This window comes from Grampus griseus, assembly GCF_964374135.1.
Source record: "Grampus griseus genome assembly, chromosome: 21".
NCBI lineage: Eukaryota > Metazoa > Chordata > Mammalia > Artiodactyla > Delphinidae > Grampus > Grampus griseus.
Window position 1 is genome coordinate 7,811,925 of NC_139015.1, and position 25,373 is coordinate 7,837,297.

Genomic DNA, 25,373 nt, shown 5'->3' on the forward strand with positions numbered 1-25,373 from the left:
TTGCTTGTAGTAGTCTCTCAGGATCCTTTGTATTTCTGCAGTGTCAGTTGTTACTTCTTTTTCATTTCTAATTTGAGTCTTCTCTCTTTTTTTCTTGATGAATCTGGCTAATGGTTTATCAATTTTATTTGTCTTCTCAAAGAACCAGACTTTAGTTTTATTGATCTTTGCTATCGTTTCCTTCATTTCTTTTTCATTTATTTCTGCTCTGATCTTTATGATTTCTTTCCTTCTGCTAATGTCAGGGTTTTTTATTATTATTCTTTCTCTAATTGCTTTAGGTATAAGGTTAGGTTGTTTATTTGAGATTTTTCTTGTTTCTTGAGGTAGGATTGAATTGCTCTAAACTTCCCTCTTAGAACTGCTTTTGCTGCATCCCATAGGTTTGGGGGCATTGTGTTTTCATTGTCATTTGTTTTTAGATATTTTTTGATTTCCTCTTTGATTTCTTCAGTGATCTTGTAGTTATTTTGTAGTGTATTGTTTAGCTTCATGTGTTTTTATTTTTTACTCTGTAGTTGATATCTAATCTCATAGTGTTGTGGTCAGAAAAGATACTTGATACAATTTTAATTTTCTTAAATTTTCCAAGGCTTGATCTGTGACCCAAGATATGATGTATAGTGGAGAATGTTCCGTGTGCACTTGAGAAGTGTATTCTGTTGTTTTTAGATGGAATTTCCTATAAATATCAATTAAGTTCATGTGGTCTAATGTGTCATTTAAAGCTTGTGTTTCCATATTTATTTTCATTTTGGTTGATCTGTCCGTTGGTGAAAGTGGGGTTTTAAAGTCCCCTACTATGAATGTGTTACCGTCGATTTCCCCTTTTATGGCTGTTAGCATTTGCCTTATGTATTGAGGTGCTCCTATGTTGGGTACATAAATATTTACAGTTGTTATATCTTCTTGGATTGATCCTTTGATCATTATGTAGTGTCCTTCTTTGCCTCTTGTAATAGTCCTTATTTTAAAGTCTATTTTGTCTGATATGAGAATTGCTACTCCAGCTTTCTTTTGATTTCCATTTGTATGGAATATCTTTTTCCATCCCCTCACTTTTGGTCTGTATGTGTCCCTAGGTCTGAAGTGGGTCTCTTGTAGACAGCATATATACAGGTCTTGTTATTGTCTCCATTCAGCCAGTCTGTGTCTTTTGGTTGGAGCATTTAATCCATTTACATTTAAGGTAATTATTGATATGTATGTTCCTATTACCATTTTTTAATTGTTTTGGGATTGTTTTTGTAGGTCTTTTACTTCTCTTGTGTTTCCCACCTAGAGAAGTTCCTTTACCATTTGTTGTAAAGCTGGTTTGGTGGTGCTGAATTCTGTTAACTTTTGTTTGTCTGTAAGGTTTTAATTTCTCCGTCCAATCTGAATTAGATCCTTGCTGGGTAGATTAATCTTGGTTGTAGGTTTTTCTCCTTCATCATTTTAAATATGTCCTGCCACTCCCTTCTGGCTTGCAAAGTTTCTGGTGAAAGATCACCTGTTAACCTTATGGGGATTTCTTTGTATTATATTTGTTGCTTTTCCTTTGCTGCCTTTAATATTTTGTCTTTGTATTTAAATTTTGATAGTTTGATTAATATGTGTCTTGGCGTGTTTCTCCTTGGATTTATCCTGTATGGGACTCTGTACTTCCTGGACTTGGTTGACTATTTCCTTTTCCACTTTAGTTAAGTTTTCAACTATAATCTCTTCAAATATTTTCTCAGTCCCTTTCTTTTTCTCTGATTCTTCTGGGACCCCTATAATTCGAATGTTGGTGAGTTTAATGTTGTCCCAGTTGTCTCTGAGACTGTTCTCAGTTCTTTTCTTTCTTTTCCCTTTATTCTGCTCTGTGGCAGTTATTTCCGCTATTCTCTCTTCCTGCTCACTTGTCTGTTCTTCTGCCTCAGTTATTCTGCTATTGATTCCTTCCAGAGATTTTTAAATTTCATTTATTGTGGTGTTCATCATTGTTTGTTTGCTCTTTACCTCTTCTAGGTCCTTGTTAAATGTTTCTTGTATTTTCTCCATCCTATTTCTGAGATTTTGGGTCATCTTTACTATCATTACTCTGAATTCTTTTCAGGTAGACTGCCTATTTCCTCTTCATTTATTTGGTCTGGTGGATTTTTACCTTGCTCCTTCACCTGCTGCATATTTCTCTGTCTTCTCATTTTGTTTAACTTACTGTTTTGGGCGGTCTCCTTTTCTCAGGCTGCAGTTTTGTCATTCCTGTTATTTCTGGAATAACAGTGGGTGCAGTTGGTTCAGTGGCTTGTGTAGGCTTCCTGGTGGGGTGTCCTTGTGCCTGTGTTCTCGTGGGTGGGGCTGGATCTTGTCCTTCTGGTGGGCAGGGTCACGTCCGGTGGTGTGTTTTGGGTTGTCTGTGAACTTATTATGACTTTAGGCAGTCTCTCTGCTAATGGATGCGGTTGTGTTCCTGTCTTGCTAGATGTTTGGCATGGAGCATCCAGCACTGGACCTTGCTGACCATTGGGTGGAGCTGAGTTATAGTGTTGAGACAGAGATCTCTGGGAAAGCTCTTGCCGATTAATATTACGTGGAGCCAGGAGATCTCTGGTCGTCCAATGTCCTGGACTTGGCTCTCCCACCTCGGTGACTCAGGCCTGACATCCGGCTGCAGCACGAAGACCCTACCAGCTGCACTGCTCGGAAGAAAAAAAAAAAGAACAGATAGAACCCCAAAACAAACTGTAAAAACAAACTAAACAGACAAAAATCACACAAAGAAACATATACACACACTCACAAAAAGAGAAAAAAGGAAAAAAAAAAAAGGAAGAGAGCAACCAAACCAATAAACAAATCAACCAATGATAACAAACACTAAAAACTAAACTAAGATAAACATAAAACCAAAAACAAATCAGACACAGAAAGCAAACCCCAAGTCTACAGTTGCTCCCAAAGTCCACTGCCTCAGTTTTGGGAACATTCGTTGTCTATTCAGGTATTCCAGAGATGCAGGTACCTCAACTTAATTGTGGAGATTTAATCTGCTGCTCCTGAGGCTTCTGGGAGAGATTTCCCTTTCTCTTCTTTGTTCGCACAGCTCCTGGGGTTCAGCTTTGGATTTGGCCCTGCCTCTGCATGTAGGCCACCCCTAGGCATCTGTTCTTCCCCCCAGACAGGACGGGGTTAAAGCAGCGGCTGATTAGGGCTCTTTTGTTCACTCAGGCCAGGGAGAGGGAGGTTACAGTAGTCATAATTGGAATGCGGCGCAAGCCTGTGGCGGCCGAGGCTGGTGTGACATTGCAACAGCCTGAGGCATGCTGTGTTCTCCCAGGGAGGTTGTCCCTGGATCATGGCACCCTGGCAGTGGCGGGCTGCACAGGCTCCTGGCGGGGGGGCGGGGGTGTGGGTAGTGACCTGTGCTTGCACACAGGATTCTTGGTGGCAATGACGGCAGTGTTAGCGGTCCATGCCCATTTTGGGGGTCTGAGCTGATAGCCATGGCTCGCGCCCGTCTCTGGAACTCACTTAGGCAGTGCTCTGCCCCCTGCGGGCACGCAGAGCAGGAAGCCCCTCTCCTCGTGCACCACAAAACAATGGTCTCTTGCCTCTTCAGCAGTTCCAGATTTTTTCCTCGACCTCTCCCGGCTAGCTGTGGCTCACTAGCCCACTTCAGGCTGTGTTCGCACAGCCAACCCCAGTCCTCTCCCTGGGATCCACCTCCAAAGCCCGAGCCTCAGCTCTCAGCCCCTGCCCCTCCTGGCGGGTGAGCAGACAAGCCTCTTGGGCTGGTGAGTGCTGGTCGGCCCCGATCCTCTGTGCGGGAATCTGTCCGCTTTGCCTCCACACCCCTGTTGCTGTGCTCTCCTCCGTGGCTCCGAAGCTTTCCCCTCCGCCACCCTCAGTCTGCGCCTGCGAAGGGGCTTCCTAGTGTGTGGAAACTTTTCCTCCTTCACAGCTCCCTCTCAGAGGTGCAGGTGCCATCCCTATTCTTTTGTCTCTGTTTTTTCTTTTTTCTTTTGCCCTACTCAGGTACGTGGGCAGTTTCTTGCCTTTTGGGAAGTCTGAGGTCTTCTGCCAGCATTCAGTAGGTGTTCTGTAGGAGTTGTTTCACGTGTAGATGTATTTTTGATGCATTTGTGAGGAGGAAGGTGATCTCCACGTCTTACTCCTCCACCATTTTGAAGGTCTCCCTGACTTGATGAATTTTTAACACAATATACTCCTTCTAATTTTTTAGTTAGAATTACATCTAGGCCAGAAATTGTTGTCTTTCTTATTTTTCAGGAGAGCCAAACAGAAAGATCTAAGCAATGTGTTGGAAATATCTTTCAGCATTGTGAAACGTCTGTCTTATGTAATTTCTAATTATATCTAATTATAGACTGACTGACTGTATATATTTGTATATAATTATATAGGTATATACATTTGTTTAATAACTTTTATTTGGAGAAGAAAGGGATGCTAAATTTTACTTAAAGGTTAGTGAAAATAAATATGTAATTATATCCGCCCCTTGAGTTCCCCGGCCTGGTAAATTCTATTCATGCAAACTTCAGTTAAGTAATCCTGATGGAGAGGATGTAATGATCCTTCTTAGCATAGCTTACCTAAACAAAACACCACAATCTTGATTCAGTCTTTTGATTGTTATCATAGACATGGCACTGGGGTATTCTTAGTAGTTTTATTCATGTTTATCTTTATACTCAGAAGATCAGTATCAAATGTAGAGGTCCAGTACCTCATGCCACTGAAATCCTACATAAAACGCTTTTTTTTCTAGACAATTTCTAGAAACTTAGTTTCCAAGATTATCATATTGTAGGAGAGACTTCCAGATCGTATTGTATTTCAAAGTAGGTACAGCCAATTGAAACAGTATCTTAAGTTTCAAAAACAGTATAAGACATAAAGTCCTCTTTAAGATAAATCATGTTTTAATCTCAAAGACAGTTATGTTATTTTAACCACGTGACATGGAACTTTAAAAACTTGAAGATATTTATTATTAGAATAGCATTTATTGAGATTTTATGAAGTACTGAGTAGGATGCTAGAAATTTTAAACCTCATAGAATCCTGCAGGGTCAAATGAATGAGACTGATGTTACAGATGTGGAGACTAAGGCTCAAGGTTTTCTGGCTCCAATGGGGAGATTCTGACTCTTAGTGTGAAAGTGCTTTATAGAAGCCACGCCTCAGGGCTTGCAATTAATTCTATTGTGGTAAAGAACCAAGTGGGCAATAGCATGTGGCAGGACACACAAAACCCCTTCTCCTCTTGGAGTATATTTTGCAAGCAAAGGCTTCCTGAGGAAGACTCATTTCAGGTCCCTAAAATTAACATCAAGTACAGAACATCAGGAGTACTTGACATCAGTACTTCTTTGTTGATGATACATTTACATTTATTTTTACTGAGCTGAAGGTCTTTATGGAGAGCCCCTCATCTGACTTGTCACTTTCTGTTTTGTCTCCTAGATGCTGGGCTCGATGTGGAGAACACTTAAGGTGGCCCCAGATGTTGAAGGTAGGTCTGGAATTTCTCCTGGCTGTTACTCCAGTTTCCTTTTCTCTGTTTGACTACATCAAGCTCTCAGGAGGGAGAGGTCTCTCTTTTTCTCTCCATATTCACCCTTTTTCTTAAGAGATTCCATCAGTCCTTTTGGACTGAACGTTCTATTTGTAGGCATCACACTCTCAAGTTTATAATGTCAATCAAAACCTTGCCTCTGTTCCCCAGATGGGCCTATATTACTTCATAATTATCTTCTGCTTGGGATGCCACTTTTCCTTTTAACCAGACATATTAACTTCTACCGCAAACGGTACTCCTTTTCTGCAAATGTGCCTTTCAACCTGGTCAGAAAAATCCTGTGTTAGGAATCTTCTTTAACTCCTCTTCATTTGTCTTCTCCTCCAAATATCCACCAACAATCCTGGCATTTCTGCCTCCAAAAGATATCTCAACACGCTTGAATTCTCCATCTCAAGGACTAGCAACCTATTCATGGACCCCCAAATTCATTCATTTCAAGAAATGTTTCTACAACATCTACTTAATAGATACCAGATACTGTTCTAGCCACAAGGGATTCAACACAGAACAAAAGCAAACCTGGACTCTCATGGACCTTGTAATAAACATTTATTGATCCCCTTCTGTTTGCATAATGCATAGCAATAACTCTCTTGGAAGAAAGAGTATATTTCAGTGATACTTTGTTCTCTATGTAAAGTTCTATTACTAATTATTCTCATGTGTTTGAACATAACAAGGTAGAATCAAAGTCCCTTCGAGTCATTTAGCTAACTGGGTTTCATGTAGGTTGTAATGAATTATTAGCAAGTGAATCATAACCCAAAACACAGATATTCACAGCCTTTAAAATGTTCTTTAGAGTTACAGAACTTGATGTGAATAATATTAGTGCTTGTTCCACCCTGATTATTTAAATTATAAGTCGTTTTTGAGAACTGTCTTGGTATAATACTCTTTCCTCTGTTGGTTACAACATGATTGTTTCAAAACTACTTGCGTTGTTGCCTATTCTCACAATGTCTTGTTTACAAAAAGGTTTAGTATTCCAAATATCAGTCAACTTAGAAAATATGCCAAGTTTCACTGTTTGAGATCAGAAAAACAACAAAAAAATTAAATCAACTTTTGAAAAACTCTTAGAAACGTAGACAAATATCTTAGCAGAATTGTTTCTTATTTGGCAACAATGTGATTTAACAACCATTAAACCATTAGGGTTTTGATAAACATGATTTTTTTGCTTTTCACGAGAAGCACAGAAGCTAGTAATTTGATAAGGCAAAAACAGTATTCACATTTAAAACTATAATCTCTAAATATTTTTTCTACTAACTTTTAAAATACTTTTATTAGTTCTGGCAATGATTGATCAAACAATAAATTAATCCCTAATAGATGATCAAAGAGAATTCAAAATCTGAAAGTAACTGATAATTTTGAAATAAGGAAAATACCAGAAATTTAATTTTTACCTATACATCTCTATATGAGATATAATTTTATTTAATAACATTATGCTTACAGAGTCCTGATGAAGATTGTATTTCCCAATATGCATGGGATACTGTCATGCGTATGATCCTTAAAGATTCTTAATATAATACACATTTTTCATTTTATTTGAATATTTATTTTAATAAGTTCTTCGTGTGTTAATATTTGCATTGACCAAATTGTTAAACTTTATAAGGTATTGTTTCAGGATGATTTGCTATTTTTACAAAAAGCATGTACATTCTAACCACATCAATTTCCATGAAAATACAAATTTCCCAATTTTATGAAAGAGAAGATGTAGCAGAAGTTTGGCAACCAATGGCCTAGCATAGCAATATCAAGAAGTAAAACAGAATTCCTCTCCCTATTTCAAATACGTAGTGTTATTAATGTTGGAAAATGATCTTATTTATCTCTTAGTTTCCTCAGAATGCCTCACCCAGTGTCTCGCAGCTATTCAGAGCTTCATAATTATCTATTGAATAAAGGAAAACACCTAGAGTTAATTTAATTGTTGCCACGCATTATTTACACTTTCAAATGACATTCTTTTACTTTGTCAAATATACAGAACACAACTATGAGTGATAAGAGGGGCGTGCATGTTACTTTATAACTTTTAAACATAATTGCTAAAGCATAACATGGTTGATGATAGATCATTTGATTGGACATTCTGTTTTCAACTTTGTTTTGGCTTCGTTTCTACATGAAGTCTTTGCATAACGCCTAACAAATTTAGTAGGCCCAAATATGAACAATTTTCTTGAGAGTCAGTATCCATTTCTGCTTATTTTCTGATTTTATTCTCGTTTGATTTTGTTTTGTTTTGTTTTGTTTTTAAAATTTTAACCAACAGGAATTATGGCATAAAAAGTTCTAGAGAGCTTTATCTCCAATGGATATTTTATCTCCCTCCTCAAATTTAGTGAATACCACCCTAGTAGAAATAGTGAAAAGAAAGCTCTTTGGTGCTTACTCCCCCTCCTGGCTGAGTTCCATATTACAGTCTGAGGTCTTTCTATTATAAATCCACATAATTTACAAAAAGCTTCTACCCATATGGGTATCCCTAACTTTCTACTAATACCTGTTTATGTTCAAGTTCATTTTCCATATAAAAATGCTTTAGTATTGTGATATATTTGTTTGCATACAGATTCAAAGAAACCCACGTTAAAAGAGCATAATATTAGATATCTCAGACAATGTGATTATGGAATGGGCAACAAGGGATTATTGTTAATTTTATTAATTTAATAATTATTTAGTAATTTAATAACAATTTTATTAATTTAATAATAGTTATCTTTATTAATTTAATAATTAATATTGTTTTATTAATTTAATAATTAATTTGATGTTAATTTAATAATTATTATAATGATAAAAGTAATAATTATTAATTTAATAATTGTAAGAAAATTTTTAGATTTTAGAGGTGTATGTTGAGGTATGTAGGGGTAGAAGAACGTGATGTCAACGATTTGCTTTAAAACACGTTATCAACAAATCAATAAAAGAAAAATTATATACTTGAATCAAACATAACCAAATTTTTAAAGAAATTGATTCAGAGTAATAGGCATATGGGACTCATACTATTCACTCTAATTTGAGGCCTATCTAGTTTATTCTTCAAATTAAAGTTTGAAACATGTACTTCAATGCGATCATTAGAAAACTTCGACAACTATCCCCAGGTAGATATAAAATTCATGCACATTTGGGACTAGAGAAAGGAATCTAACTAGAACTGAAGGGGGAACATAAAAAATACAGACAACAGAAAAGGTGTCTGAGATTTGAGGGTAATTTGAATCATTCAAATGGATTTAAAATGCCCAGGCAACCAAGCATTTCCTTAATATCAGTTCACAGCTACATTGTAAAACCCAGTCAGAGTGAAACGAGCCTTGCTTATGAGGAAAAAATGGATACATATATGAGAAAAGGGTGCTGCCTGGTCCGGGGGAGGATGGGAAGCCCAGGGCTAAGTGATGCTACCAAAACCCTGGGCTTTCAGCCCCTGTACCTGCTTCCTCGTCGTCTCACTGGCTCTAAATTTATAATTCATTTTCCTGTTAGACGTAATGGAATTTAAACATACATATTGTTTCATGGCATTCATTTAAGCAAAGCCACAGCAACCCAAATCCTCTCAGGTAAGTTTCAAGAGGATTTCGAGACCAGGATCTAGATTAGAAGTAGCCCTTGCTTTAAAAGATGTCCAGAGTCATGACGATAACGGCCGCAGTTACAAGGGGCTTATTCTATGTCAGGAATTACACTGAATACCTATTTTTCACTGAACCACTACATGCTCACAACAGACCTAAGCAGAGGTTCTTTTTTAAGAATTGTTTTATGGAGAATGATTGATGAAAGGCTGTTCATATTTAGTCCATACAACGTGATGAGTTTGGAGATAAGTTTACACCCATGAAACTAAGTGGTAATAAATATCAGCTCCCATTTTCCAGATGAGGGCACTAAAATGTAGAGAAGTTAAATGACTGTCCCAAGTTCACACCACTAGTAAACAGAGAAGGTGAGTTCAAGCCAGGCCTGCCCACCATCAGAGCCCGAGTTCATAGTCAGCAAACTGCAACCCTTGTGGACCAGGATGTCTCCTTAGCCACCACTAGTTATAGTTCTTGTTTCTTTCTTTTCCTTTTTTTTTTTTTTAGCAAATCTACAAATTAACCACATTGTTTAATTACATCTTCTGTGGTAAATGTTAGTTGTTTCTTCGGTTGCAACTGTGCATAATTACTCTCCGTCTTATTTTGGTCTACTTTGTTTTTTTTGTTTTAAAGCATCGCCCTCGACTATTCTGTTTTGAATAGAGTCAATCACACAAAAAGCCTTTCTCAAGCCACAGCCAAGTACAAACAGCTTCTCTGCTTCAGTAACAAGTAAGTACATTGATGTAGAAACTACTTTTCAAAATAAAAAAAGGTACACTTTTTAAAGTGTCCTGTACATCTAAAAACCTTGGGTATGTACAACCTGAAAAGCTTAATTAGGGTTATATTTGGAAGAACTGGAGGATATATTTTAATTAGGTAGTTTTAAAAATATTCCCCATTACAACATTGTATTCACACATAAGTCCTCAGGTACTGTATTTATAACTTGCATCAAACTCAGAAAACGAGGAGCACATTTCTAGAGCACTAAAATGATGGATAATATGAAATGCTACATTCTGCTTCTTTCGTTAGCATCGGCAGAAGCTGAGTGAAGAGAACACGAGTCTCTGTGTACTATTTTTTGTACCTTGCTCTCAGTTTATAATGATTTCAACATTTAAAAGAAAAGTTTTGAAGTTTGATTCTTTTTAAAAATATTATAAATGTAAAGATAAAGAGAGTCAGATCAGGTCGAGACAGTGAATATTTCAGTTTTACTTAACTAAAAAATAGCTGAAAAATAAAACAATAAATAACAAAAAAAAAAAAAATAACTAAAAACCACTTAAATAACTGAAGAAATGTAGCATGCCTAAACCAGCTTATGTTAGAAATTGACAATATTTATGATGAAAGCAAGAGACTTTACTTCCAGTCAATTGAAAATACAGTTTTCAAAAAAGTTCCGTGCATGTTTTGTGTGTGTTTGTGTGTGTGTGTGTGTGTGTGTGTGTGTGTATTTTGTGTCTGGGTCAGAGAAGCAAACAATAGAATAACTGCTTCTGACTACCAGACCAAATTTGCAAATAAAAGATTTTGAACGCGAGGCAGTTTCTCCACAAAGGAGATAAAATCAGAAGTCCCTGGTGATGGCAGCTTTATCTCTATTTCTAAGGTTCAGACAAGTTTAATACTAGCCTCTGTTTTGAAAGTATTTGAAAAAAATAACAAGGCAAACAAAAAGAAAACACTTTGTTTATTCCAAGAGGTACTTCTTTTTTTCTTTAAAAAAAAAAGTAAAGCAGGCTCACTAACTGAAGTTCAGTGTTGTGTTAAGAGAACGGTAAAGTCTTCTGCAACTTTTCCCTTTGATGTTTCCCAATTAAACACTTATACCTGCTTAATCTTTTAATGTCAGGAAGATCAAGATTTGTCTGATCAACACGGGAATGCAACCTTGAGGATGGAGAAACTTCTAGTGTTAAATCCCAACTCACAATCCTTTGAGGATGGAAATGTCTCATAGGTAAGTAATTGGGATGATTTTGTGATAACTCAAACACTAAAGAAGCAGCTGATGAATTTACTTAAAGGTCTCTTTTTGTCAGTGGATCAACTAAGAGGAAGGCTTTTCCGTTATAAGAATGTCAGGAGAAAATGCATAGAAAAATCAGAAACAAAAAACTCCGCTTATGTGGTTCTAGTTAGGAGTTTGCTTTGGAGTGGATTTCGCGGTGAAGACCGTTTTTACACCTCAGTAGCTGTTTGTCTTGGGCAGATCATTTCACTCCTTCATGCCTCAGTGCTCTCCGCTATAAAAAGAGAACAATGGTAGTGCCTCTCCTCCTGGGTATTGTGAGCATTCAACAGATGGATATTTGTAAAATACTTAGCAGAGGGTCTGGCACATAGTAAGTACTCAATAAGTGTAAACTCCTCTTTTTTAGTGATGCATTTCCAATAGCTGGTACTAAGTTATCTGCTGATAGGCTATGCATATGTTGGGATGTTAGACCTTTTCTGTTCTAAATACAATTCTTCAGTTGCCTGTTGCCCTGGCTATTCACTTAGGGAAAGTCTCTCTCTCTCTCTCTCTCTCTCTCTCTCTCTCTCTCTCTCTGTCTCTCTCTTTTAATTTTTTCTCTTCAGCCTAAGGTTTACATGGAAAATTAGGAGACTATCAGCTCTGTCCCACCTGCTAGTGAAAACCTATTGTAACTTTTCTTGCCTTTTACCCCCTATATTATTCATCTAATAGTCAATAGATTCGATTTGAAGGGAAGGTACTTAACATCAGAAATGTTTGTCCATTTTGCTTATGCATGTCCAGGACCATGGCAGCCATTCAACAAACCCTTGTTAAATGGATGCTGTCGTATGAAAGAATGATTCTTCGGGCTGGTTAGTTTTTGAACAATTTGTGTTATCAATCTAAAGAGGATGTACTTCTAAGAATCATCTGAGAGGTATCTTACCCATTTTCTCCTACCTTCCCCTTCTTTCTTAAATTCAGGCCGTGATACACCAAATTCCCCACCTAACCAATGATTATCACAAAGGCCGGTCCTGAAACACACAAGTGTTTTGAAAGAGGATTAGGCAACAAGAGAAGCTCTAAGCCTCAAAAAAGTCAAGGAGTCTCAGGAATGGAAGACTGTGTTGTCATTTCCTTCCATTAATTCAATTTCTAGTCAAAGTTTACTTGTACCTATTTGTACGCTGGTCATACAAACATTGACTAATATTTATGGACCACCCCCCATGATGTGATCGAATCTATAAGTAGGTTAAAGTTGACTCTTTCTCAGCTAAGTTTTCATTAATTTATTTCATGAAAGTTTTCAATGTGTTCTGCACGTTGCTGGTTATGGCTGTATACAACCAAAATTACACCTCTCTGCCTGCCCGACAGGAGCAGGAAGTGGTGGTACCTCTGTGAGATCAGGATCACAGGGGATGGAGGATCACAGGGGAGGGACTCCACATCCATCAGGGAGGATGCCTTGCTTCAGTGGGGAGCATGGCAAAAACAGGGTTCGCGATGCTGGTGTCTGGGTTTGCATCCTGAATCTGCCTAAAGGCAATCACTTAATCTGTCTGTAACTCAGCTTCGTCTTCTATAATATGGTGCTAATGCAAATTTTGTGAACAACAAATTGATAGTACATTTTATAAAAACCTATGTACTAAGGAGCCGTACAAAGGTGGTTGTTACCTCTGTAAACATTTTCTCATTCTTAGTTTCTGCCGAGTCTCAACTAAAATATGACTTTTGATCATAAAGCCTGGTTTATTAAATCTGGCAAGTTGGTCTGTGTCTATATACACATCAACCATATAAAAACATGGGAGAGTCTGCTGAATTGAATTTCAGGAGAAATAGAAAGTTTTCTCTGGGCGGCAAGATAATTCCAAGGCCTGCTGGTGATGCCTGCTATCTTTCAACACGAGAGCAAGGTGTCTTTTTGTTTGTTTTTCTTTCTGTAATGAAAGATACAGTTAAAACTGCAAATATTTCCGGGGAAAGGTAGCACAGTATCTGAAGTTCTCAAAAAAGATAAAAGTCTTAAATCTTCTGAAGAGAGCAGATTGAGGGAAAGACAAAATTAAAGAGATCACGGGTCTGTCTAAAGGAACAGGGAGAACTCAAGAGGAGAGAGGCAGGGCAGAAAGGTGGAGGGTGTAAAGTCAGGGTTGTATCAAGGAGAAGTGTTGTATGAGCCATCTCTTGGGGTGGTGACTGTCACGACCTCTGACGTCCTTCAGGTCATGTGCTATTCCCACTCCTCCCCAACATGCTGCTCCTTTCCTGCGCTGCCCCTCAATTTCTGAGCTTCCCACTCGGTTAGCAGGAGAAAACCATTGTATTCAAAGCCCCGAGTTCCATTTGTGCTTTCCTTCAGGCTGGTCTTGAATGTCTGCTAAATGTCAAGTGCTGGGCCGGGCGCTGGGAACTCTGAGATGAAATAAACAGACATAATTCCTGCTCTTCTGGAACATAAATTCTAGCAGGAGAAATAGACACTCATATTTCCAGCTAATACTTAATCAGACACATACTGTGTGTCAGATGCCTTTCCAAGCACTTATCTGTGTTAACTCTTTTTCTGTCACAGTAGCCTTATAGAATGTGTTATTTTACCACGATCATCATCCCCATTTTACAGGCGAGGAAACTGAGCCGCGGAGGGATTGTACACCTCCCAAGTGTCTCTTTCTAGTAAGCAGAAGAACACAAGCCATCTATGCTATCAATCTGTCCTAGATTGCTCCTGTTTTAAAGAAACATTCATCAAATAATCTCACACATGTATATATAAGTATATCATGGCATGTTTCCCATTGCGGGAAAATGCCTATGTACTTTACTGGGGATGAATATTTATAATATAACTTGATTTGAATATCATTTTAATATGCAAAGTAATGTTATATGCCATCAGATCTCTGCAAGCAACTTGTATGTAGAAAAGGCTGATTTATGAATTACAACACAGGTGGTAAAACTTGAAATGCGGTCTTTTGACTTTAAACCTGCTGTCCTTCCTCTGTGGATTTCACTTAGTCTTGCCTTTAATGTCCAAATAGTACTTATGTTACACCAGTGCCGAATGAATTCAGTACAAAAGAAGTCTTGGCGATACCTGAGGATTAATCTTCATGAGAAAAGCAGTGGCACTGCACAGAGAGAATATGCATTAAACCTTGGAAAGGACCTACCTAGAGACTCTAGCTAGTGTTCATTACATTTGCAAACCTTGTCATGAGCTTCTATTCTAGATAAAAAGGTGGCAAACTATAAAATATCCTTAATAACTACTTTATAAAGGTAGATCATTGATAACCAAGAAAAGAGAAAAAGTGAAAAGAAAGGAAGGGGAGAAAAGATAAGAAAATTACCCTGCCCAGCCTCCAATCACTGACCTTACAACCCAAGCATACAAAACACTTCACTTCAAAAGTACACAAATCAGGTAAAGTGGCAAGAAATCCCATAAAAATACCTGCTTTGCATAAATATCCAAGAACTACTCAGGTAACTGTCCTGCTTTATCAAGTACAGAAAACGCTTTTATTTCCCTCATTTTTCCCTACATACTTATGAAAGGAGATGTTAAATTTTACTCTTTCAACTCATTCAGGATTATCCTTTTAGATACAAATTGATAGCTTTCAGGAATTGCTTTTTTTTTTCTTTAATAATTAAACGGATGCCCCAAACTAGTCCTGTATAATATAGTCCAACAAAAATAAGAAGCAAATTTTACGTGCCAGATCCTAAGGATAAAAAGAAAAATCTCATCCTTACCCACCAGGCGTTCACAGTTAGAAGAAGAAATAAGCATGAGTGTGCTGCAGTCTGATGAGTGCCAGGGCACAAAGGAAATGCATTTTACAGATGCCTTGCCTGTCAAAGTGGAAGGGTCACAGGAGGTGACAGTGAGAGGAGAAGATGGCATTGAAAACCCTACAGAGAAAGTCAGGCTGAGACATGAAGGATGAATCAGTACAATTAGCTGAATCAGGAAGAGGATGGATTTTGAGGGGAGTGTTTGAGACGGTCCACAGTCCAGGCTGTGGCAACTCCAAGCACACGGCAGATAAGGAAGGTGTTTGTGTGGGGAGATCAAAAACATAGTAGGAACCATGCTAAAAATTCTTAATCCTTTTCCCATAGGAAATTGAGTGATGAATAATTTTAAACATCAAAGTAAATGGCAAGGGTTTCCCTGGTGGCGCAGTGGTTGAGAGTCCGCCTGCCGATGCAGGAGATGCGGGTTTGTACCCCGGTCCGGGAAGATCCCACATGCCATGGAGCGGCTGGGCCCGTGAGCCATGGCCACTGAGCCTGCGCGTCCGGAGCCTGTGCTCCGCAACGGGAGAGGCCACAACAGAGAGAGGCCCGCGTACCGCAAAAAAAAAAAAAGTAAATGGCAAGATGTTTATTTTGAAAGATCACACTCTGAAAGTCTAAAAGACAATGTTTGAAAGATAGGAGGACAGCTATGTAGGTAAGAAATAGGTACCAGTAAAGAGGCTTCCAGTCACACCTAACCAGAAACCTGCCTCACATCCGAGTACACGAAAAGAAAATCATTTTGTTAAGTAGGCCTACAGTGGGTGCCTGATCAAGGCCCCAGAGCTACCCACAAACCTTGTCTTCTGAGCACATTCATTCATAGCCTGCATTAAGACTAATAACGGTTTTCTGTCGAGAGCTCTGGGCTGACCATCTTATGGTTGGATCCCGAGGCTGACCGTGGTAAAAGGAATGGGATTAGCATCCCTGGCTCGGACAAACTGGCATTTACCTCTGCATCTAGGGATGAGGATGGTTCTGTAGCTGCATGGCGTCCACAGGCCATAGAACTAAGTCAGGATTTTGTCCTAAAGGGAGAAGATGTATGATGAGTAGGATCAAAGATTGCCCGATGAAGTCTGTAATTAACTAGCTAACATAGTCCGGGTGTGTGTGTATGCTTGTGTGTGTGTGTGTGTGCGTACACATATGTATACATGCAGCCCACAGTTATTAGTTAGTGCAATGTATTTAGTCACATACATATATATAATATATATATATAGTGTATATATATATCCACACTGAGTTTGTATGGTTAGTTCCTCATGGTTGATATAGAGCAATCAATCTGATGGTGGTATAGCGTAAGAATAGAGCCCTTCAAATAATTTTCAGGAGCAAAAATCTGGTACAAAAGAAGGTTCACTCCCTCCTTCATGTTTGTAATCCCCCCTCATCCAGCTCAGTTCCCTTTCTTCTGCGGTGCCACTGTAGGTCACAGGAGCATTAATTCAAGCGAATGTCCTCATCAGTACTGATTGCCATGAGTTCTGAAGACAACAATAATAATTTAAAAAACTGCAGTGAGAGGAGAATATATGAAATCTCTTTAAACAAACTTGCACCTGGTCTTCCTAAGTCTCGTTGCATGATCTCAGTGATGCTGAGACAGCACAGACAGTTTTCATTCTCGTTATTGAAATGCAGACTTCTGATAACATTTTATTTTGGTTTCTCAGTGGGATCCTAAGATTCTGGTCAGTGCAGAGCTCAAGTTAGGAAAAGTTTACATGATTACAACTGAGCTTGGAAAGCAGTGGGAGGAGGTGGAAAGTTGGGACAGGAGAATACAGATGAGGTCTGGAAAAATGACAGGTACCAGAGGCTTGGAGGTCCCGTGGGGACCACGGAGAGGCAGAGAAGGAAGAAGCACCTGGGTCCCAGCAGCCCGGGACACAGCCTGAGGTGTTAGGACCAGGGAGAAACCTGCAAAGAGTTGAGAGAAGCCAGGTGCAAATCTTCAGCCCAACCGAAGATTAGACTGAGGATGAAATCTAGACAATGAGCCTGATATCTGAGTATCAAGTAAGAATTTTATTTTGAGTGAGCTGCCTTCCTGGGCCAGAGGCAGGTTCACTGGGATGTTGGTAAAAGTGTGAGCATGCCAGACCCTGGTAATTCCTGTTCCATAGATGACTGGAATGTTTGCTGAATCTTTTTCTCTTTCTGAAAGTGATTTGTTTCAAGATCACTTGACTAAAAGCTAGTTTGCTCTTTTCCAGTATATCCAGACAAGGCCACAGAGGGTCATTTCTACAGATTTCAATATTTACATAATGAGATGGGCACAAAAAGATTAGGCTGTGTTTGACCATAAATGGCAAATGAACCACTGGTGTCAAGCAATGAAATTAGCCAAATTAGAAACCATGCCAAGCTGACATTCCTCCCCTGGGGCAAAAAGTTAGCTTGTAAGTGTGACATTTGTTCCCCCATAGACAGAATCAACATATTTCTAGATTTATTTAGTTGAGGATGGGTTCATGGGGAGAAGAGAAAAAAAAAGCCAAAAACATTCTTTGTGACACCCCCCAGAAGACCCAGTGAGCACATTCTTTGAATTTGATAAGGAAGATAGCATTTTAATTAACCTCAAGGTAAACCTACTATATCTAAAAGTGACCCCAAAAGCTGCAGGTTTGCAAGTGTCGAGTTTTGGGAATCTGTTAGCATTTTATAAATTCTTTAAGAAATATAAAATTTATTTGGCTGTGAATACGTACTCAAACATTGAAATAATATGTCTAGAAAATTCATTTAGATGTAAGGATTTTTCATACGGAGCAAACTCACCCCCGTTGAGAATAACGGAGGGGATCCGTCTACACCAAGGTTTGAATCCCACTGAGGAGAGAAAGAATTTTATCTTGTAAATTAGCAGTTAACCATATGTGTAGATGAAAATTTTAAAGTAATAGAGTTTAAGACTCCATGCCTCTACCCTTAGGTAGGAGCGTGTATTGTTTGTTCAAAGCAAAGATCTCCAAGGGGCTCTCGAGGATAGTCAGTTACAGGTGAAGTAATTTATTCCCAAGCTAAATCTAAGTCACAAGATGTCTCATATACGAAGCCCAAATCCCTCACTTGGGAGCATGAGCTACTTTTCCCTTTACTACTATGATCTGTTTCTACAGAACACTTCATCCTTATCTGTTTCGTTTGTTTGTTTGTTTTTTACACAACACATTCCTGACATCAAATGTGTGGGGTTTTCCTCACACCAACAAACAGTTCTCCAACCCTCCAGACATCAGCTGGATGTCCTACAATTTAATTCCATCTGGACCCCAACTATTGAAGTTCACATCAGATCCCACAAGTTAAGGGCTCAGTCCTATAATCTTTTGGTCATTCAAAAAAAAAAAAAAAAAACATCCGAACATGTTTATTGCAGTTTATTTATTCTTTTATAATAGGAAAAGAAAAAAGAAACACAACCTAAATGTCCATGAATACAGCAATTAATAAATAAAATTTGGTATGTTAATATAGATGTGTTATATAGCAGATCAAATTAATTAACTAAATCAACAATTATAAATCTTGAAAATAATGTTGAATAAAAGCAAGTGGTAGAAGCATTTACACAGTATCATGCGATCTGTGTATATTTTAAAGCATAAAATACAAGACTATATTTTAGATATGGATATCTAAATATAGCCTTTTGTATCTGGCTTCATTCACTCAGCATAATGTTTTCAGTGTCCATCCATGTTGCAGCTAGTAATAGCACTTCATTCCTTTTTTATGACTGAATAATATACTGTTGTTTGGATATGTCACATTTATCTATCCATTCATCAGTTGATGGACATTTGAATTGTCCACACGTTTTGGCTGCCATGAATAATTTTGAGGTGATCATTCTTATACAAGTGATATTTGGATACATTTTTTTCCATTGCTCTTGTGTATATACCTGGGAGTGGAATTTGGGGGTTGGTAATTCTATTTGCAATTCTTTGAATTGCTAAAATATGTTCCACAGTGTCTGTGGCATTTTGCCTTCCCACCTACAGTGTTACTGAACTTCAGTTTCTCTACATCCTTGCCAACAACTTTTATTTATTTATTTTTATTATTATAGTTATCCTAGTGAGTGAGAAGTGGTATCTCATTGGGTTTTTATTTGTATTTAGCTAACGACTTATGATTTTGAGCATCTTTGCATATTATTGGCCACATATATCTTCTTTGGAGAAATATATAGTCACATAGGCTGCTAATTTTTCAGTTGGGTTATTTGTCTGTTTATTGTTGAGTTGTCAGCTATCCCAATATATTCTGGAGAAAAGTGCCTTATCGGGTATATGATATGCAGATATATGCTCCAAATCTGCAGTTGTATTTTCACTGTTGATAATGTCTTTTAAAACAGAAAAAAAAATTAATAACGATGGTCTAGTTTATTTTTTTGTTTTCACTGTTCCTGTGTTTTCATAAATAAGAAATTATTGCCAAACACAAAATTGAGAAAATTGGCTCCTATGTTCTCTTTTCTGAGTTTAAAAAATACCTCTTGCATTTAAGCATTTTTATCTATTTTGAGTTAATTTTTGTATAAAGAGTGAGATAGAAGTCCAACTTTGTTTTTTGCATTTGTGTATACAATTGTCCCAGCATAATTTGCTGAAAAAACTGTTCTTTTTCTGTTGAAGTGTCTCTGTAGGTACCCTTGTCAAAAATAAATATCTATAAATATTGTATTTCTGAACTCTCAGTTATATCCCATTGACCTATGTGTCTGTACTTATGCCAGTACCACACCATTTTTATTAATATGTAGTTTTGTAGTAATTTTTATAATAAGGAAGTAGTTTTCCTCCAACTTTGTTCTTTATTTACAAGACTGTTTGGCTCTTCTGTGTCCTTGCATTTCCATATGAGCTTTAGGATGAGCTTGTCAATTTCTGCTGAAATAGAAGCTGGGGTTTTTATAGAGACTGCATTAAACCTTCAGTTAAATGTGGGGTGTATTGCCATTTTAACAATTTTAAGTCTTGCATACCATGAACGTGGGATATCTGTCCATTTATTTAGGTCTTCTTTAATTTATTTCAACCATGTTTTGTAGTTTTCAATATACAAGTCTTGACCTTTCTTGTTAAGTGTGTTGCTAAGCATTTTAGTCTTTTCGATGCTATCTTGAATTGAATTTTTCTTAATTTCATTTTCAGATTGATATTGCTCGTGTATAGAAATGTAACTATTTTTTCATATTTATATTCCATCCAGAAACCTTCCTGAACTTGTTAAGTATTTCTAATAGGATTTTGTAATTTTTAAGGATGTTCTATATCCAAGATCATGTCTTTCCTAACAGAGACAGTAGTACTCTTTCCTTTCCAAACTGGGTGTCTTTTATTTCTTTCTCATGCCTAATTGCCCTGACTAGAAATTCCATAAAATGTTTAAAAGAAGTGGCAAGAATGGAGATCCTTGTCTTTTTTCTGATTTTAGGGGGAAAGCATTGAGTCTTCTCCGTTCAGAATGAAGTTACCTTTGACTATTTCATAAATGCCCTTTATCAGGTTGAGGAAGTTTCCTTCTAAACTCTGTTGAGTGATTTTATCATTGAAGGGTGTTGGACTTTGTCAAATGCTATTTTCTTTTTTAAAAAATTTGTATTGGAGTATAGTTGATTTACAATGTTGTCTTAGTTTCTGTTGTACAGTGACAGTGAATCCGTTATACATATATGTATATATACTCTTTTTTATATTGTTTTCCATATAGGTCATTACAGAGTTCAAATGCTTTGTTCTGAGTCTAGTGAGATAATTATGTGATCTGTGTCCATTATTCTCTTAATATAGTGTATTACGTTGATTTTCATGTTAACCAACATTGTATTCTTGCATGAAATTCCCTGGTTGTGGTATATGTTCCTTCATACATGCTGTTGGATTCAGTTTGCTAGTATTTTGTTGAATTCTTTTCATCTATATTCATAAGAGATAATGGTCTATAGTTTTCTTGTGATACCTTTGCCTGGTTTTCTTACCAGGGTAATATTGTCCTCATAGAATAAGTTGGGAAATTTTATATCCTCTTCTATTTTATGAGAATATTTTTGAAGAATTTGTGTGAATCCTTCTTAAATCAATTTGTAGAATTTACTAGCAAAGCTCTCTGGGCCTGAGCTTTTCTTTGTGGGAAGATTTTTAATGAATAATTGAATCTTATTCCTTACTGAATGTCCATTCTGATTTTCTACTTTATTCATTTTTTTATTAAGTCAGTTTCAGAAGTGTCTTAGTCTGCTCAGGCTGCTATAATAAATTACCATAGACTATGTGGCTTAAATAAGAAACATTTATTCCTCATACTTCTGGAGGCTGGGAAGTCCAAAATCAAGTCACTGGCAGATCCACTGTGTGTTGTGGACCTGCTTCCTGGCTTGTGGGTGGCTGTCTTCTCATGGTCTATTCACATGGCAGAGAGCAGAGAGGAAGAAGCTTTTGTGCCTTGTTTTATAAAGACACTAATCTCATTCCTGAGGACTCCACCCTCATGACCTAATTACCTCCCAAAGCTCCCACCTCTTAATGCCATCACGGTGAAGGTTAGGATTTTAACCTGAGAATGCTGGGAGGACACAAACATTCAGTCCATAACAAGTCACTTGTGTCTTTTTGGGAATCTGTACGTTTGATCAGAAATATCACATTTGTTGGTATACAGTTGTTTATTCTTCTTTTTATTTCTGAAAGGCTGTTAATAATATCCCCTTTTCATTCCTGATTTTTGTAATATATAGACATCTTTTTTTGTTTAGTTTCTTGGTCAGTGTAGGTAAACATTTGTTGGTTTTTTAATTATTTAAAATTTTTTAAATCATTTAAAAATTAAAATTAAATGATTTAAAAATTTTTAATCATTTAAAAAATTCACCTTTTGATTTTTTTATTTTTCCTATCTTTCTCTATTCCCTATTTCATTATTTTAACCCTAATCTTTATTACTTTACTTTATTTTTCTTTCTTTGTTTTAATTTTCTTTTCTTTTTCTAACTTCTTAAGGTGGAATATTTAGTTCCTCATTTTAAATACCTGTCCCTTTAAAATATAGATACTTAATAGCTATAAATTTCCCTCTAAGCATAGTTTCAACTATATATCTTAAGTTTTAGTATTTTTTTAATTCACTTCAGTTTTTTTCTGTTTTCCTTTATGATTTCGTCTTTAACCTGTATTTATCTACTACATAAGGAATAAGTTTTGTAATGTTTAAATTGCTGTAAATTTCAAAAATTTTTTTGGTTTTTAATATCTGCATTCACTCCATTTTGGTCAGAGAAAAGGTAGGAGAAAATGTGACTGTTTTAATTCTTAATATATCTTGGAATTAAATGATATCATCCAAGTTTGAATACCAAGGAATGAAAGACTACATATAGCAATTTGAATAATTGAAAATAATTATAATTTGAAAACAAATCAGAGATGGAGGGAAAGGAGTGTTGCAGGTGTGTTAGTAACAAGCACTCTCCTCTTCCATAGTGTGAAATCATGCCTTTTTTCTAAGATGTTGGGTAAAATGTACAAATCTATAAAGTTCATTATTGTGAAAATTAGGCTATACACTTTTCAAAATGCCAGTAGGAAACTGTGTGCCCCTGAACGTATGCATTAAAACAAAGAACAGAAAGTATAATCTTTATAGGAAATGTGATAAAATAAACATTCAAATCATATAAGGTGGCAAAATTAAAATTAAGCAGGAAAGAATACATCAAATTCTGGTAAACATAATGAAAAAATATATTTAAAAATCATAATCATACTTTAAGGTAAAAAAGTAGAAACATTTCTGTTTATTGGAAGAAAATTATCTCCATTATCACTATTATGAATTAATATCTGGGGGATAAACATTTGAGAAACATGGCAGAATGGCACATTTATGTGTATTTAATACCATTATATGCCACAAGAAACAACTATTTAATTTAAAAACTATTAAATTATATAAGAAAATTCAGAAAAGTTCTGAAGAAAGGCTTCTAAAATTATACAAAAACTAATAGCTTATAAGATGTGAACAATGCCTAGTAAGAAAATATAATACAAGAAACTATTACATTCACACTGGAAATCAGTGAATATAATTTAATAAGAATTGTGTGGGAACTATGTGAGAAAAATATTTAAACATAACTGAGGGACTTAAATAAAAAAAAAAGGTAATATAAACATACACTGTTTTAAAAAAATAGAGTAGATATATGTATATGTATAACTGACTCCCTTTGCTATACATCTGAAACTAAGACAACATTGTAAGTCAACTATACGCCAATAAAAATTTTTTAAAAGTTAAAAAAATTTAAAAAATAAGAAACATAAAAATACATTGTTTTATTTGCTAGAAACACTGATATTGTAAAGTTGGAAATTTTCCCAAGTTAGTTTTTAAATTGAATGTGATTAAATTTAATATACCCAAAGAATATTATTTAAATTCTCTAAAGAGAATTTTGTTTAATTTTACAAATTAACATCATAGCCCATCTTAAAAAAATAGGTTAAAAAAAAGAAAGCAAAATGAATTTAAAATATAAAATATAGGTTTTGGTGGAAATTAGCCCCATCATATATTAAAAATATGCTGTGAAACTTCAAAGAATTAACATTGTTATTTCATATACATCAATGGGATCATTATTCAGGAACAAACCCAAACATATATGAGGATTTAGATCACTCTAAGGTTTGCATCAACGAAGGTATGCGAATTTGTCAAAAAATGCTATTGTGATTATTTGCTCACAGTTAAAACCCTAGCATTATGATCCAAGTCGGTCAAAACTTAATATAAAAAGGAAAGCATATAAGATATAGAAGAAAGTATAAATATGTATATTCTTGGGATGAAAGTTCTTGTTATTAATATTAAGAATAGTAATATGTAAATTACATTTAGTACATACTGTCAGTCATAAATTATTCTAATTATTCTAAAGACTTAAATATTTTAAAAATACTCAATTTTTTCCAGATTGATAATATTGCTAAAATGTCTGCTGGGGAAAATACTCATGAACAATTTGAATTGCATGATATATATTATAGTTAACTCCCTTTAATAACAGAAGAAATTCATGCAAATTTGTAAAAGAAGGAACACCCAAACAGAAAAATGAGAAATTTACGTGGACTGAAATTTCACAAAGACACAAATACCCAATAAAGACACGGAAAGGTGCTACTCTTTGGGAAAACATGCATCTCTAGACAATAAGTTAATACTAATCTCTTATCAGTCGACAGTCCTTGGGAATTGTGGGGAAAACACCACACCCCTGCACTTCAGACAAGAAGGAAAATTGGCACAAACATTTCAGAGGACAGTTGCCAGTAAATATCTACATTTAAAACACACATTAAATTTTGATGAGCAATTCCAGAGTTAGGCATTTAAATTATGAATATACTTTAAAAAAATCGGAAGACATGTAAACAAGGGTGTCAGCAGAGCATTATAGTTCTAAAAAGATAAAAGCAACATAAATTCTCATCAAGAATGAAATGGAGTAAAAAAAAAAACCATACTCATGATAGCATAACATGGAATAGCATACATATATTTAAAAGAATGAGAGAATTTTATGGAAAAATTTTGAAACTTCATGAGTAGGAAATAAAGCCAAGGCAAAGGAATGGTGTGTTTTGCATGAGGTGTTCTGAACATGATAATGATCCCATAGTTGTGTGTGTGTGTGTGTGTGTGTGTGTGTGTGTGTGTGTGTGTGTGTGTGTGTGTGTGGTGGGGATGTCAGGGGATACACTGTGAGTAGGAACATTTTATTGTTTGCACTTCTTAACCTCGTACATGTACGACTTCTACTTACCAGCTCTCATCATCTGGACTATAAAATTACTGAACATATTTTACTGCACCCATACATGTTGCTATGAAAAAAAGTAAAAATGAATGCTATTTTTCTAAAGTGGGAGAAAAAAAAATATGCAGAGTAACCCATCAGTAGCAGGAGAACACAACTGAAAGCAATTGGGCAGAAAGTCAGGGTCCCCAGTCAGCAAGCTGGAATTTAAACAAAGATCAGGATCAGGTTAGGCCACAGAGTTGCTTTGTAAGCCTCATATCATGAATATTAAAAAATATATATGTTTTCAGAAAAAATTAGATTAACAGGGAAAGTTGTATCTTTGGATGTTCTGGAAAGATCCACCATTCATCCCCATGGGTTTGCATAACCTCAGGACTGTGGCAGAATAATGACTGACTTTGTTAGCCTGGGGGTGTGCCTTCATTCTCGGCTCACATCTAACTAACCATGCAAGGTATTGCACGTACCACGGAGCCCTCCTGTACCTCATGCATAGTATTGAAATTC